At 40.5% G+C, this 13,714-nt stretch overlaps 1 protein-coding gene across 1 annotated transcript in view; it reads right to left on the reverse strand.

Annotated features, from left to right (window-relative positions):
• LOC107186628 (band 3 anion transport protein) overlaps nucleotides 1-13,714 on the reverse strand; it is a 56,572-nt gene that overhangs the window by 17,314 nt on the left and 25,544 nt on the right. The gene's annotated exons all lie outside the window — the stretch shown is intronic.

A 13,714-nucleotide genomic window follows, 5' to 3' on the forward strand; every position in this document is an offset into this window, starting at 1 on the left:
AAGACCCATCGATCACTTACGTCGACAAAAGAATCATTGGTCAATACTGATGGTTCCCCTCTTTGTTACACAACACACATACCGATCCTGGTGGATCAATGGACACCAACCTATCAAGGGTGGGGGACAAGAATCAAAACGAACGTTCGAAAGATTCTTGAGGATCACCGATTAAATATCTTTGAGAATAATAATTTAATTATTGATTATTAACATTTAATAATTTAATTTTCTTCAAATCGTCCGATTTATGCCTATCCGTCGCGAATTGATGATCTGCAACCACGATTCTACACATCTCGTATACACGAGTCACAGCGAACTGAATTTCCCTTTCACCTGGATTCGTTCGCGGCTGCGATCTCCAAGTGGTAGCGGTCTTCCCTTTCGATTATTCTCGCTTATCCGCTCGTGTAGCACCTTTCACGATAATTAACGTTCGCCAGCGGCTGTTTGCAATCGTTTCATGGAACAGGAACCGTTAACAGAGGTGAAGAAAAGAAAAAACAGTAAATTCCCCCTGAGTGCAAACGGTTGGTGATCGTTAATGACCTCGCTGATGTCATCGAGTAACGACGAATGGCCCCCGAACGAGCCTTGTTCGATGATGGAGATGTATGTTGGATTTTCCCGCGCGCACTGCATAACTTCCCCCCATGTTAAAAATTCTTAAATAGAAAATAACTTTTTTATTCGAGTTAATGTAAGGAATAGAATGGTGAGTGAGATTCATCGTTAGAGTGAAAAGGATTAAAGTTGCACGAAGGGATCAGAAAAAAATATTTAAAAAACACGAAATACTGCAAGGCCAGTCCAAAAACGCGGCAGATCCTCTCCACTGATATACTGACAAGAGGATCAATCACCAAAATAAAGAAACTCGATTTCACTGCGATTCTTTCCTTCGAAGCAATTCGCGTAGATCACAAAACGGAAGAGGTCTAGAAGGATCCAGAAAGAGAATAGTGGTGTCCTGTGACTATCCACGCCGTGCAGAAACAACGCAAAAGTGTTCCAAGACCACATGTAATAAAGATTCACAAGGTACAAAAAAAAAACCATGTTTACCACACAATCCAGCCCCCCTCACACAGACACACAATGTTGTAGATCATCGTCCAACTCACGACAAAAGGACCGTCACCGATTGATCGCGAGATGGTTTTGGCGAACGTTTTCCAGGACGATGAACAATCTCAGGTATACATATACTAAGAAAGTAAAGATCTTAGGTATACGCGAAATAATCTCAGGTGCATACGAAAGGATCAGAAATGGGCAAATTCATTATCTAGATAAAGAGTTTCGAATAACGAATAAAAGATAAAAAAAGTACTTCGGCATTTTTGATTGATTAAACGTGGAAATTTAAATTTCTATAACAAAATTACACTTCCTCTTGAATGAATAGACACTTAGCAAACAATGATTTAATCTCATTAACTGTTTAAAGCTCAGGTTGACACTCTTAAATACTGCTGCACTTCACTGTGTATTATTCGAATGAAATCGTGCCCAACTCTGGAACGAATATCGGGTATATACGAAAGAATCTCAGGTACGAAGAATCTTAGGTGTAAACGAAAGAATTTCAAGTATATATGAAAGAATCTCAGGTACGAATAATCTCAGGTATACACGAAAGACTCTCAGGTAAATACTAATAATCTTAAATATATATGAATAATCTTAGGTACATACAAAAGAATCTCAGGTATATACGAAACAAACTCTGGTATACACGAAAGAAACTCAGGTACGAAGAATCTTAAGTAACATACAAGAGATACTCAAATACCAAATAGTCTCAGGTACGAAAGAACAGACACGGAGGCTGAGCTCGTGATCGTTTGGGGGTGCAGAAGATACTGGTCCCGGCCCGGTGAACACGTATGTATATAAAACGAGTGATCACACCTGGTGGCTCGTCCGCAGGGAGCGGCGCAACCAACGTAGAACCTTGCCCGACGCCCGTTGGAGAAACGACTTCCCGGTGGTGTTCGCGGCGGCCTCGGGCATGGCATCCCGGGCCGAAGTGACACAACCCCGGGGGGTCTCTGGTCGCGGTACTCTTGTGCCTCCGTAGCTAGAGGAATCTAAACTGACGGAGAGGGTAGACGGCTGCCGGGCGACCAACAGACAGAGAGCCGCAGAACGGGTCGTGTTGGGGATGGACGAAACGGAGGGGGAGGGGGATGAAAGGGAAGGAGGGGAATGGAGGTACTGGGGTGGTGGTACCCGATCGATATCAACCCCATACGTCGCGGCCGAACGACGGATCCAACCCGAAAGGTTTTACCCCTGTCTTTCTCCGGGACCGATCATGGTTCTCCCGGGACGACGATGACGATGGTGCACAGTGGGGGCTGGTTCATTTTTGGGCACCATTCAATTTTTTAATCCTTTCATTCCCACTGGTGCGATATGGCTATGTATTTTAAATTACGAAATAAAATATTAGTATCCTGTATTTTTTCACATCTGTGAGTATATGATAGTTTAATAATTATATTCTGGTCCTGTATAGGTGACACAAATTTTTTTTATGTTTTTAAAGGCTTATTAAAGTAAGACATTATTGCCCTTTGCTTTTTTCGTTTGCTGGAATTCGAGTATTGGTAGCAATACAATGAGAGCTTATAAAACTGTAATTTGTTTTAGATATGTCAAGAGGGTTGAATTTTGTAATGTCAATTATTTGTATATACAAGTGGTAGAATTGAAAGAATTTGCCAAATGGCATTAGGCGGTTTCAATATGTTAAAAAGCTCCTGTGAATCAATTATACACATGGTTTGTAATATACACAAAAATATAAGAAAATATTTCTTTGGTCCTTTTTAAATATTTCGGGAATGAAAGGGTTGAAATCCATGCAACAATACTGAAAGCATATTTTTATCTCTCAGTTTCTGATAAAAAAATTATTTTTACAGATACCAGATTTCTTCGAACGATTGCGATTTTTCCACACGGAATCGTCTGCTCCGAGGTCTGAATTCCTCAAAGGGAATCTCACGATGCATATTTCACGCAGTCTACTGGGAACGGATTTTCTACCCAGAGTGGACTTTCCGATTAAAGTTCCATTTAGGTAATTTCAAGAGCCTCGAATATTGCCGACCAAACGCGCGATCGATGGAAACGGCGAACAAGAGGAAGCTACAGAGCGTTTCTGGGTGTACGTACATATGTTCCGTGTGCTGAATACGCGGGTAATTCAGGTGTAAAGAGGAATATTCTCGCCTACCCGAGTAGTGTGTACTTTATTGTTTCAGCATTCAACAGAGTCGGAGGATCGATTGCACGATAATAGGTCGGTGAAATGGGATCTACCAGATCGATTTCTGACCCGTAAGGATATTCAGGGTGTAAAAATGTATGGTTATATACTTTAACCAGCTGTGAATGACGAGTATATTCGTTCTAAAGAAATAAATTTCATGCGAGAAAAGTAATTACCATTTCTTATTTAAATGAAAATATTTGCGAAAACTAAACCATATTTGTAAATTTTAGGCATTTTAGAATATTTTGAGGCTACTCGACTAGACTAGTTCTTTTTACATCATTTTTCGAAATCTTTCTTTAACAGGAAAATTATGAATGTTTTTGTTTCGTAAATAATATAAATCGATTTAAAAAAAAAAACATGTGCTATTTCCTTGTAATTTAATTTAATTTTATAGCAGCTGCATATACTCTGTGTTGGACGAGTATACTCGTCATCACACAACGTAGGTAGACATTTTTAAAAAGCGGCAACACATCTAAGAGGTTAAAAGTTAGCCACGTGATATTCTGCGACCGGTCGACGTTCCACCGACCACCACAAACGTATTAAGTGCACAAAAATTAATTCGTGGCCTTTACAATTATTGATTCAAAACATTCATTATTTTTGCAAGAGGGGATACGCCAACTACCCGAGAAACGGGCGTAAGTATGTAAAAAAAACTGGGGGGAATATTTTCAAGACTAGACTGTATTTCCGTTTTTCGTAAATAAACAGCAAATCCATAAAAAAAAAGATCACGAATTAATTTCTACGCCTAATATCTAACGTACCTACCCGTGATTAAATCAGGATTCACTTAACACTCACGATTCTAACTTCCTTCTACTCCAAAAACGCTTCTCGAAACACCTGAATATTACACACACACTATACAACGAAGGTGCACAAACACAACCAGGTATTCTATACCATGAATCACACACACCATATAAATACTAAAATCGCACTAACACAAGGTTAAACCCCAAACCCTCTGTCCTTTAAACACACACACTTCGAACAATACCACTTTACACAGCTTAAAGTTAAAGTTCAACCGAAAGTTCAAATCAAACGACCTTTCCAGCGAAGACGAAAATTATAATGATTATTTGTCACGCACAATTTTATTCCGTGTTATCACAGACGCAAGGATGACAGGGCCACAAATTTAGGAATCGACCCGTGCACCGGGCATTTAGCTCCAGTCTCCCGGGGGACAGGCGACCCGCGCGCGCGCCTCTCTAAATAGACGGTTCGCGAATGAAAGAACAACAAAAAAAAAAAAATGTACCACCGTTCAGGTCGTACAGCTCCGGAAGTACTATCGAAAGGCAGCCCTCTAGCCATTGGTCGATGTTGCGGGGATGCAACAAGTGTCAGTCGGCCGTGAAATCTGCCCCTCCCCCCACCCCTCTAGAGGAAGCCCTTCTACGGGCTCGCAAGCTGTGGAAGTAGAGGTTAGAAAGAAGTTAACCACGCTGGTGGGAGGGAGAAAGAAAGGCAGGGGGTTGAAGAGTGGGGGTAAATCGTCGCAGAGCGGTTTCGCTGAGGAAGGAGAGAAAGCTCTCTCTCTCAGCTGGCGGTGCAGCTGGTGGATGCTACGGCGCGCCTGGACCAGCGCAACCTGACCTAGGCCTAGGTCGCGCCGAACGACTTATCGACCGATAGCGATGGCCTATACACGGTGTGTCAACAATCATCTGAAACAACTGCTTATATATTGGTTCTATCAATGAAACGTTTTAACCCGTTTGCTGCATCCTTTTGGTATCGGGGACAAAAAAATTGTTTTTTTTTTTTTTTTTTTTTTTTATAAAATCAAGAAACAATAGTCATTTCAGGACTATACTGCGTGGCATGATTATAGAGCTATGCTAAAATTTTAAACAACGTTTATCCTATTTTATTTCTAACAAAGAAAATCGTAAAATCGTTTGAAAACACCGGAAGCAATCGATAAGAGTTCTAGACCCGGAAACATCTACGAAAAGTCCATCGTTATATCGACCACCGGAAACGAGGGGGTTTGGCGGAGGAATAACTGCGATCGGCTAATCAAAAACTCCCGCGGGATGCATTATTAACGCATGATCGTATCAATCGCACACAGCTGCGCCGCGGAGCCAATGAATTATGAAGACGATCGACATGACGCAACATGAATTATGACCGATCGGAGAATACATTGCGCGCCCGCTTCACCCACAGATCCTGGGCGAAAGTTGATATTATTTCCGGAACGAGTCGATGTGCCCGCCCCCACGTTGTTTGCCCACCTGGCTTGCAAACACGGGCGCGCATAGAATAAGAAATTTTGACGAGGTGAACAATTGGCAATACAAATCAGGAATCCGAGTGTTGTGATTTGTGTTTCGGGCTGCATAATGCATTTCCCCGACCGTGAATGCCCACCGAGGACTTGACCGTGGGCGAGGGCGAGTCACCTGTTCGATAAATAAATTACGTTCCGCTTTAGTTGTACGGAATCAGAAAGTTGACGGGAATTTATGGTTTATTCACGAGCACAGAAATGGAGGAACGAAACTTGTACCAGGATACACTAGAGTGTGTTACGAAATGGTAGGTTCAGTCATGGTTATGGTCGTAACTCATAAACTACATTGATTTTTTGATGAATGCAACACGAGAAGCGACGTTATTCCCACCACTGGGGGTGTTCCCCTCTGGAATCGATTCAAATAGAGTGAACAGACGCTAAGCGAGAGAAAAACAAATTTATGACTGCAAACAAATTACATATGATGCCATGAATGCTCCGAAGCTGACCCGAGTACGTTGCACTCATCGAGAGATTATGAATATCCGATAATACGCGATAAAAGAATCTCCAAAAATACACTGTTACATTTTAATCATTTTTGCAAGGGTCTACAAACCAGTCATTTGACTGCTTTGGTAATTTTACTGTTGAAAGTCAATCAGTATTGGTCCACCTTGTATATTAGATGTACGAACACAGCAATGCAGTGTCTATATCGAAAGAACAGAGAGGGTTAGAATCCATCGACGTGTTCGTAGCCAGCGTGAGAGACAACGGGCGGCACGAGAATCTCTGAAAGGAAAAGGGGTACAGTTGGCAGGCGGCCGAGGTGGCGCTGCACTATCGGAGGACCGAAGAGAACCAAGAAGTGGCAGTTAGAGAGAGAGGAGGAGAGCTTTTCCAGCATCGACCGAGCGTTTACACACAAACACACACGTATCTCTCGTTTCCTACTCCAGCGACCTTGAACCTGAACTGCACACAGCCTCTCTGGCTCTGTGTCCCCTTCCCCCCTCTGCCGAAAGCCGGACGAAAATCGATTGCGGTGTGTTTATTATTCCTGTGAGCTCCGACCGCCCAAGCACCATTTTCATATTCTAGGGCAAGATCGTCTGCTCTTCTCACGGTTTTCCGAATGGAATCGCTTACTTTCATGTGAAATTAATGCGGAGACTATATTCCAGGGATCTGATAAGAGAGACACGAAAAGTCTCGATAACTACTGCGGGAAGATCTGCACGTTAAATGCTTCTGCTTCGTCCCTGCTACAGAACACGAACATGTTGCCATTTTTAAGTGATTAACTCGCTAACTGTGTTTGTACTCGCTAACTTTCTGTACATTCTTGTTATTATGTTTGTAACTTTGTTCTCCTTTTTTGTCGTTTATTTTTGTAATTCTTCATACAGTCCTGTAGAACTTTTTCTGAATTTTGTTAAACTTTTTGTACAATTATACATTCATCAAGACATTACTGTATATCTTTACGTATTATGGTATAACTAAACTTTTCGTTTGTGTTCTATATACTTTTATATTGTGCCAAAGGGTTCATAACCCGTTTATAAATAAATATTATTATTATTGTGTCTAATAGGAAGCGTTGTTGATTGACGTCAGGTCGTACAATATCGAGTGTGGTCTCGATCAAAGCTAGGTTGTAGCGTATCACGAAGTTTCTCTATATTCGTTCGAACAATTCATTTTTCGAGTCCCCCCCTCCCCAAGCGTACCGAACAGGATTGATGATCCAACCAGCGGGAAAAGGTATTCTACACGCCGCTTCTCGAAACAGGTAATGATAGTCACGCTATTTACAACGGGACCCGGAACGAAGAAGTTTAATTGACTCTGATAATCGCGGCTCGATCAAAGTGAAGTCAATTTCTCGGTTGACGTCGTGAATGGAATCGACAGGGGTGCCATTATCTAGTTCCGATGATTCACATCCAGCGTCTCGGATTGATGCGTGCTCCTCTCGAACGATCGATTTGTCGACGACATTCGTGGAGCGTCGTACAGTAACAGAAAAACTATTAATTAAGGGAATATCCTTCAAAATTCGTGTATACAGGGTGTTCTAGAAATTGACCTTTTTATGAACAAATTTTCAAAAATATTGAGACTTAAAAATTGGCCATATGAAAATTGTAGTTAATACTGCGTCGAATTTAGACGATGTGCTTCGCGACAAAAAGAAACCTTTACTATCGCCAGCTCGCGCGACCAATCGAGAGGAAGACGATGGCTTTTGTTTGTCCAAGCGCGAATGTTAAAAATAACGTGTCTCCTCCAATGACCCGGTACTCCTATTATCGACCTGACCTTCTTGTAATGTACCACTAAGCCCTTTCGTCTTCCTGTGTGGAACGCTTAGATTTTCAAGCTACTTCGTTATACAATAAATCTTCGATAAGTGTTCAAAGGCTCCTCGGCACTGAATGCTCAAACGTCACCCCCACCACTGGGGGGTCCCTCGTGGAACCAGTCAAACGTCCAGTGGTGGGGATGACGTCTGAACATTTAGTGCCGAGGAGTCTTCGAACACTTATCAATGATTTACTCTATGCTTTTTCCTTTAGTGGAAAGCAATGTGAAGGTACAAATCGTGCACAATCTTTGCTAGAGATTCTAGAGAGACCACGATTGTAAAACGAAGTTTTCTAAACGAATCCTTCCACAATATTTTCGAGTTTTTAGAACTGGATGGGACATCAGACACGTGGTTTTAAGCTTGCTGGGATATCGAGCTAACTGTTTAATCCCCGCGTGGGGAGGGCAATAGGAAGCAACCGGGGCGACGTTACGTCAGACCAAGCTTTAGAAACTAAATTCTCTGCACGTGCAGGGAACGGGGTGGGGGTATAAGTTGGCGGGTCACTCGACCTTGAACTTCTTCGAGGTTCGCGGATAATAGAAGACGTGTGTTACCGTGAACCCGTTGGAGTACCGGTGGTTTCGCGGGCCAGCGGAAATCTCTAATGGGTTAATGTTGACCCGTATGTTGCTCTTTTCGTTTTTATCACATACCGTCGGTCACACGAATTTAAACGTATTCGAACGAATCCTTAAAAGAAATGTACTACATTTTTTTGTAGTATCCGTGTATGGATACTTTTGGAATAATATTAGAAATATCAAATAATTATCGACAATCTCAAAGCCTTGAAAGTCTTGAAAAGCTTTGAAGTCTCGATACGTCTTGAAGATTTTGGAAGTCTTGAAAGTCTTGAAAGGGGTGAAAGTGTTGAAAGTGTTGAAAGTCTCTATACGTCTTGAAGGTTATTAAAGTCTTGATCGTCTCAGAAGTCCCGAGAGTTTCGATAGGTTTATGAAACCTTGATGACTATTCACCCAACTTATAAGCTTTTCGAGTACTTTCGTTCAAGTTCACTACCGTTGACATAAAATATTAAACAAAATCCCGAAATTTTGAGTTATCATAAATACATGTACTTACGTTATTCATTTTTATACTTTGAAGTACACATAGTACGAATGTTGATATCCAAGAAATGTGAGAAATACAATGAAATATAATCAAAAAGATTTCCCAACGATTGGAACAAAATTTCTGAAAAAATAAATTTACCTTATACATATTATTTATTCAATAACAGAATCGTATTTAAAGTTGATATAGTATTCTGCATAATGTAATATAATATATACAGTACGATATAGTAATGTATATTTAAAATTAAACAAATAATAATGCTTTTATTAGTTAATCGGTAACAAGATTTTATCCAAAGTGATATGTTGTAATTTACGAAAGAATAAACCAACAACGTAAATAAATGTACATTTATATAAATAAATGTTTCGTCTGTATACAAATTCGAAGCGTTTCAGATCCCATCATCTACTCGTGGTCGGGACGGCGTAACGGGCGATAAGCTCCTAGGAAGCTCGGGATATAAATCGTTTAACGCGGGACGCGAGAGGGTGGACACGGAATAGAAAGTGGTTAGTCACCTTGACGGGTGCAGGGGTTACCATGGAATGGATCCTCCTCCGGCAAACCGACACGCAGCAGCATACTCCCATAAAAGGTGCGACCACTACCCCCTTCTTTTTTTTTTTTTCCGTTCGTCGAAACGTTGCCGCGCAATCTCAACCTTTATGATCTACTGCGGCCACGATTGACACCGGTGTGTCGGTCTTGTAATCGAATTTACGGCTTCCGGCCTTGCGTAAGTGCCCTCCCCCTCGACGACGCCACGGGTGCATCGTGGAAGGAGCGACACCACGGGGACACAGAAGAAGGCTTACATACGGAGGTTCGATCGAAAAGTTCCTGCAATTTATTTATATCGAAAAATATTTATTTACTCATGAATATTGATATAGTGTCCTTCGAAGTGGATCCCATCAGATATACAGGATGTCCCACCTAACATGACTACCTTTAATGTCTCACTTGTTTTTGAAAATACAAAAAAATGTGAGGGGAATGTATTATTATAAGGAGCAAATACTATAATATCTTTTGGAAAAGTTCCTTTAATTTTTGAGAAAAAAAATCACTCTTTCTTCGGACTCCTGACTAGGCATACCCAACCCTGAATAAAATGTTATCTTTGATCGAGCGTTCGCGGAGAGCACGAATCGAATCACTTCTGACGAGCGTTAACGCGTACTACGATCACGAGCCGCTTATGAATATCGATTTCCGACGATGGAATTGTGCCAGAATTGGCGAATATACCCACGAGTGATGGACAGATTGTTCCCCTGTTTTTTTTTTTCGATCAAGACATGCTTTGAATATTACAGCGAATCATCGATGAGTGTTCGAAGGCTTCTTGCACTGAACATTAAATATTTCGTAAACTAATGGCCATATGTGGCTGAAATAAATATCATTGGCTTTAGAATTCAAAGTTCTATCACTCTGAGAAACCTTAATGAAAACGTCAGCGTTACTTTTTTATTTACTCTAGGTGCATAGAATAGTTGTTTCAAGTTTTCTCGGAGTACCAAATCGCGTTTTGTATATATTTGTTCGACATTTAACGGACGAGTGCTTCGACGAATCGTAACATCGTCTCTCGACTCAGGAACCCAAGATCAGAATCGTTGGAAATAATAATCAACGCACATCTGGATTCAATCCTCGCGGAACTTATGCAACTACCGCGGTGGCTGAACAAATATCGCGCTACGCTTTGTCATCCTGAACGAAATCCAATCGTGCTCGACGATGACAACGCGAATCTAGAAGTTGAGGGGTAAGACAAACATTGGTTAAATAATCGACAGAAAATCTGAATTGTGGATTTTAGTGTGTACCGACAGAAAACAAGGAAATAGAGACTTTTGTAGAATTAATCGAAAGACTTTAGATTCAAGACGAAGAAGACTGCTTAATCACAGAGCTAGGATGAATACTGGTACATTAGGAATTAAGTGACTATAATCATTCAAGGTCACGGATAAAAGGGTGGTGCCGTTTAAAAAAAATGAAGATGAGCGTTTTTGGCATCATGTGAGTCCTTAAAACATTTTCCATATCTTTAAAAACAGCAAAGATATTTGAGGTGCAAACGTTAGGTGACACCCTGTATAGCCATTAGTTTATGAAATATTTAGTGTTCAGTGCCCAGAAGCACTCATCGAGGATTTACTGTACAGAACGAGACTAGTATACCAGTACACGCGATGCGGTTGGTCACGGATTATCATTTTAAACCGCGTGTTTAACGCCTAACACTCCCGACGGCATGGATTCGAAGAGAATCGGGACAAGCTCGTGCCACGGCTGATTGGCCTGATTGTTGACGGTCGTGGGTCAATAACCATTTAACACGACACGCGGAGCAGCAGGCGGATCGAATCGCCTCGACACCTAAAGAACACCACGCTACGCCTCCCCCTAGAGACGCGTGACATCGATCAGAGACGAAAGTTTCTCAGAATACTACGTTCCGTTGCCAGCCTCGTTATTTCGTCATATAATTGACCGTCTGTCGGATCTCACGTGGAATGGCCCTTTTTTTTAGACTCGTGTGGACCTTCACTGAAGTGGCTAGATCTGGTAGAGTCAATTATGAATATAGTAAATCCTCGATGAGTGTTCGAAGGCTCATCTGCAATGAACATTAAATATTTTATAAACAAATGGTAACATGCGACTGTAACAAATATCATTGGCTTCAGAAATGCAAGCTCTATCACTGCACTAAATTTCATTAAAAAGTCAGCGTTACAGCTCTCTATGTCAGTGTTCATGACCCTTCGAACACTCATCGAGGATTTACTGTACTACGATGCTTCATAAATGGCCCATTCACAGGCCAAAGTGAGTCTAGTTTTTGCATTTTTTTTTTCAAATAACAGTGCCAAAGCACTGGTTGCTTGACATCTTATATTTAAAATTAATTTTCTTGGGAATATATTTGGAGTTAATTACTTTTTGAATTACGAGAAATCCTGAAAACATGTCTCCTTGTAATATCGTCCTTCGGTCGTCTTCAAACCGTAATTAAGGAAATTTCCAACCCTTCCCGGACGAGAATATTCTCGTTTATATAATCTATCTTTCTATCACGTAACGGGCACGGTTTGTGTCACCTGAGCTTCCGAATCGTTTTCCTAAAACGTAAGTGTCTTTAAACGGCGTGGGATCCGATGATTATATACCTACACCGACTCGCAACACTTCGAAAATCTCTTCCAAGTGGCTTCTTCTGACAGGTCATTATCGGACGAAATACTGTGATCTTTTTTCAAGGTATGTTAGGCAACATTCATGGGCGTAGCCACCTTATTATTTGGGGGGAAGCCAATTTTTTTTTTATATTTATCTTAAGGTAAATTTTGCAATATTATTTTTCTCCTCTAGGGAATAGGAACAAAATCCAATTATTTCCCCCCTACAGTAGGGTAAAGGCCACTTTTTTCCCCTGGGTGTAAGGGTGAGGCATTTCCGATTGACTCCAAATTTGGAAATATGATTCCTTATAAGAATTATCTGGAATGTAGCGTTTAATTTTTTGAATAATTTTGCGAAAAATATGAAAACGGCAGCTTTATAAAGAGAATTAATTTTGTCACCGGAGTATACGGATCTTTAAAAAATCAACAATTTGAAATATCAAAAGAATCGTAGGTTACATTGGAGATAATTGTATAAGGAATCTAATCTAAAAGCAACTGACAAGATCCTGACCAGCCACCACCAGTGTACAATCTTGTATAACTCCGTCATTTTGTAATTTTATACAATAACCAATGTATATGGGAATAAAGTTGAAACGTTACCTAACGTCGCTGGAAAGCGATCCCAATATTTTACTCGACAATTACTTGTTAAATTGCAAAACTGTAGAAAAAAACTAATAAAAACTGCAGACAACCATCTGCTACCAGGAAAAGAAGATACGATAAGGTAATCCATTGTACGAATAAAATGTTTATAACTTGAAAATATAATTGATAATTAATTTGTCATTTTTCCACCTACGTTTGTCAGGACCTTTTTCGTCATTTGGCAAGTACTATCCACCCGTGAAATTATGAACCCTTTTTTTTATGTCACCTTGTATATGCACTACGTAAGTCTTTCGAAGTAATTTCACGGGACTTCGCGTAATAGGACGTGTCCAATCTTCGCCTCGTCTCCGCGTAAACTTCCGACTCGATAATAATTTCCAGCTGTCTCGTCAAACATAATTGAAATACAGAATATCCGCGTGAATTTTACGACTTCGAGAATTGGGGGGACGATTGCTTTCGTGGATCACACACCGGATAATATTTTTAATTATCGGACCCCTTGCCACGATAATTAACCATCTAATAATATTAACGAATTTACGATTTATAAATTGTGACTGCTGGTAGATTTCTGTTCTGCAGAGACAGTCCTCTTTTTTTTAAATTTACAAGTTAAATCGCTGATACTATTAGTACCTATATTTTTACAAGCATTTGTTGCACAAAAAACGAGATTTTACAAGTTGTACAAATTGATTGTTAAATAATTTTTACAATCTTTAAATACTGACATTGCTTTGTTTTTGATTTATTGAAAAGGATTACGTGGTCTTTGAATTTCGCCGTATCGTAAAAACTCATTCCCATTCATCTACACGCGTAGGAATCCAGTAACAATTGACAATAAAGGATGGACGGTATTGTGGCAAGGA

The sequence above is a fragment of the Dufourea novaeangliae genome, unplaced genomic scaffold (genome assembly GCF_001272555.1).
Source record: "Dufourea novaeangliae isolate 0120121106 unplaced genomic scaffold, ASM127255v1 scaffold65, whole genome shotgun sequence".
In the NCBI taxonomy this organism is placed as follows: Eukaryota; Metazoa; Arthropoda; class Insecta; order Hymenoptera; family Halictidae; genus Dufourea; species Dufourea novaeangliae.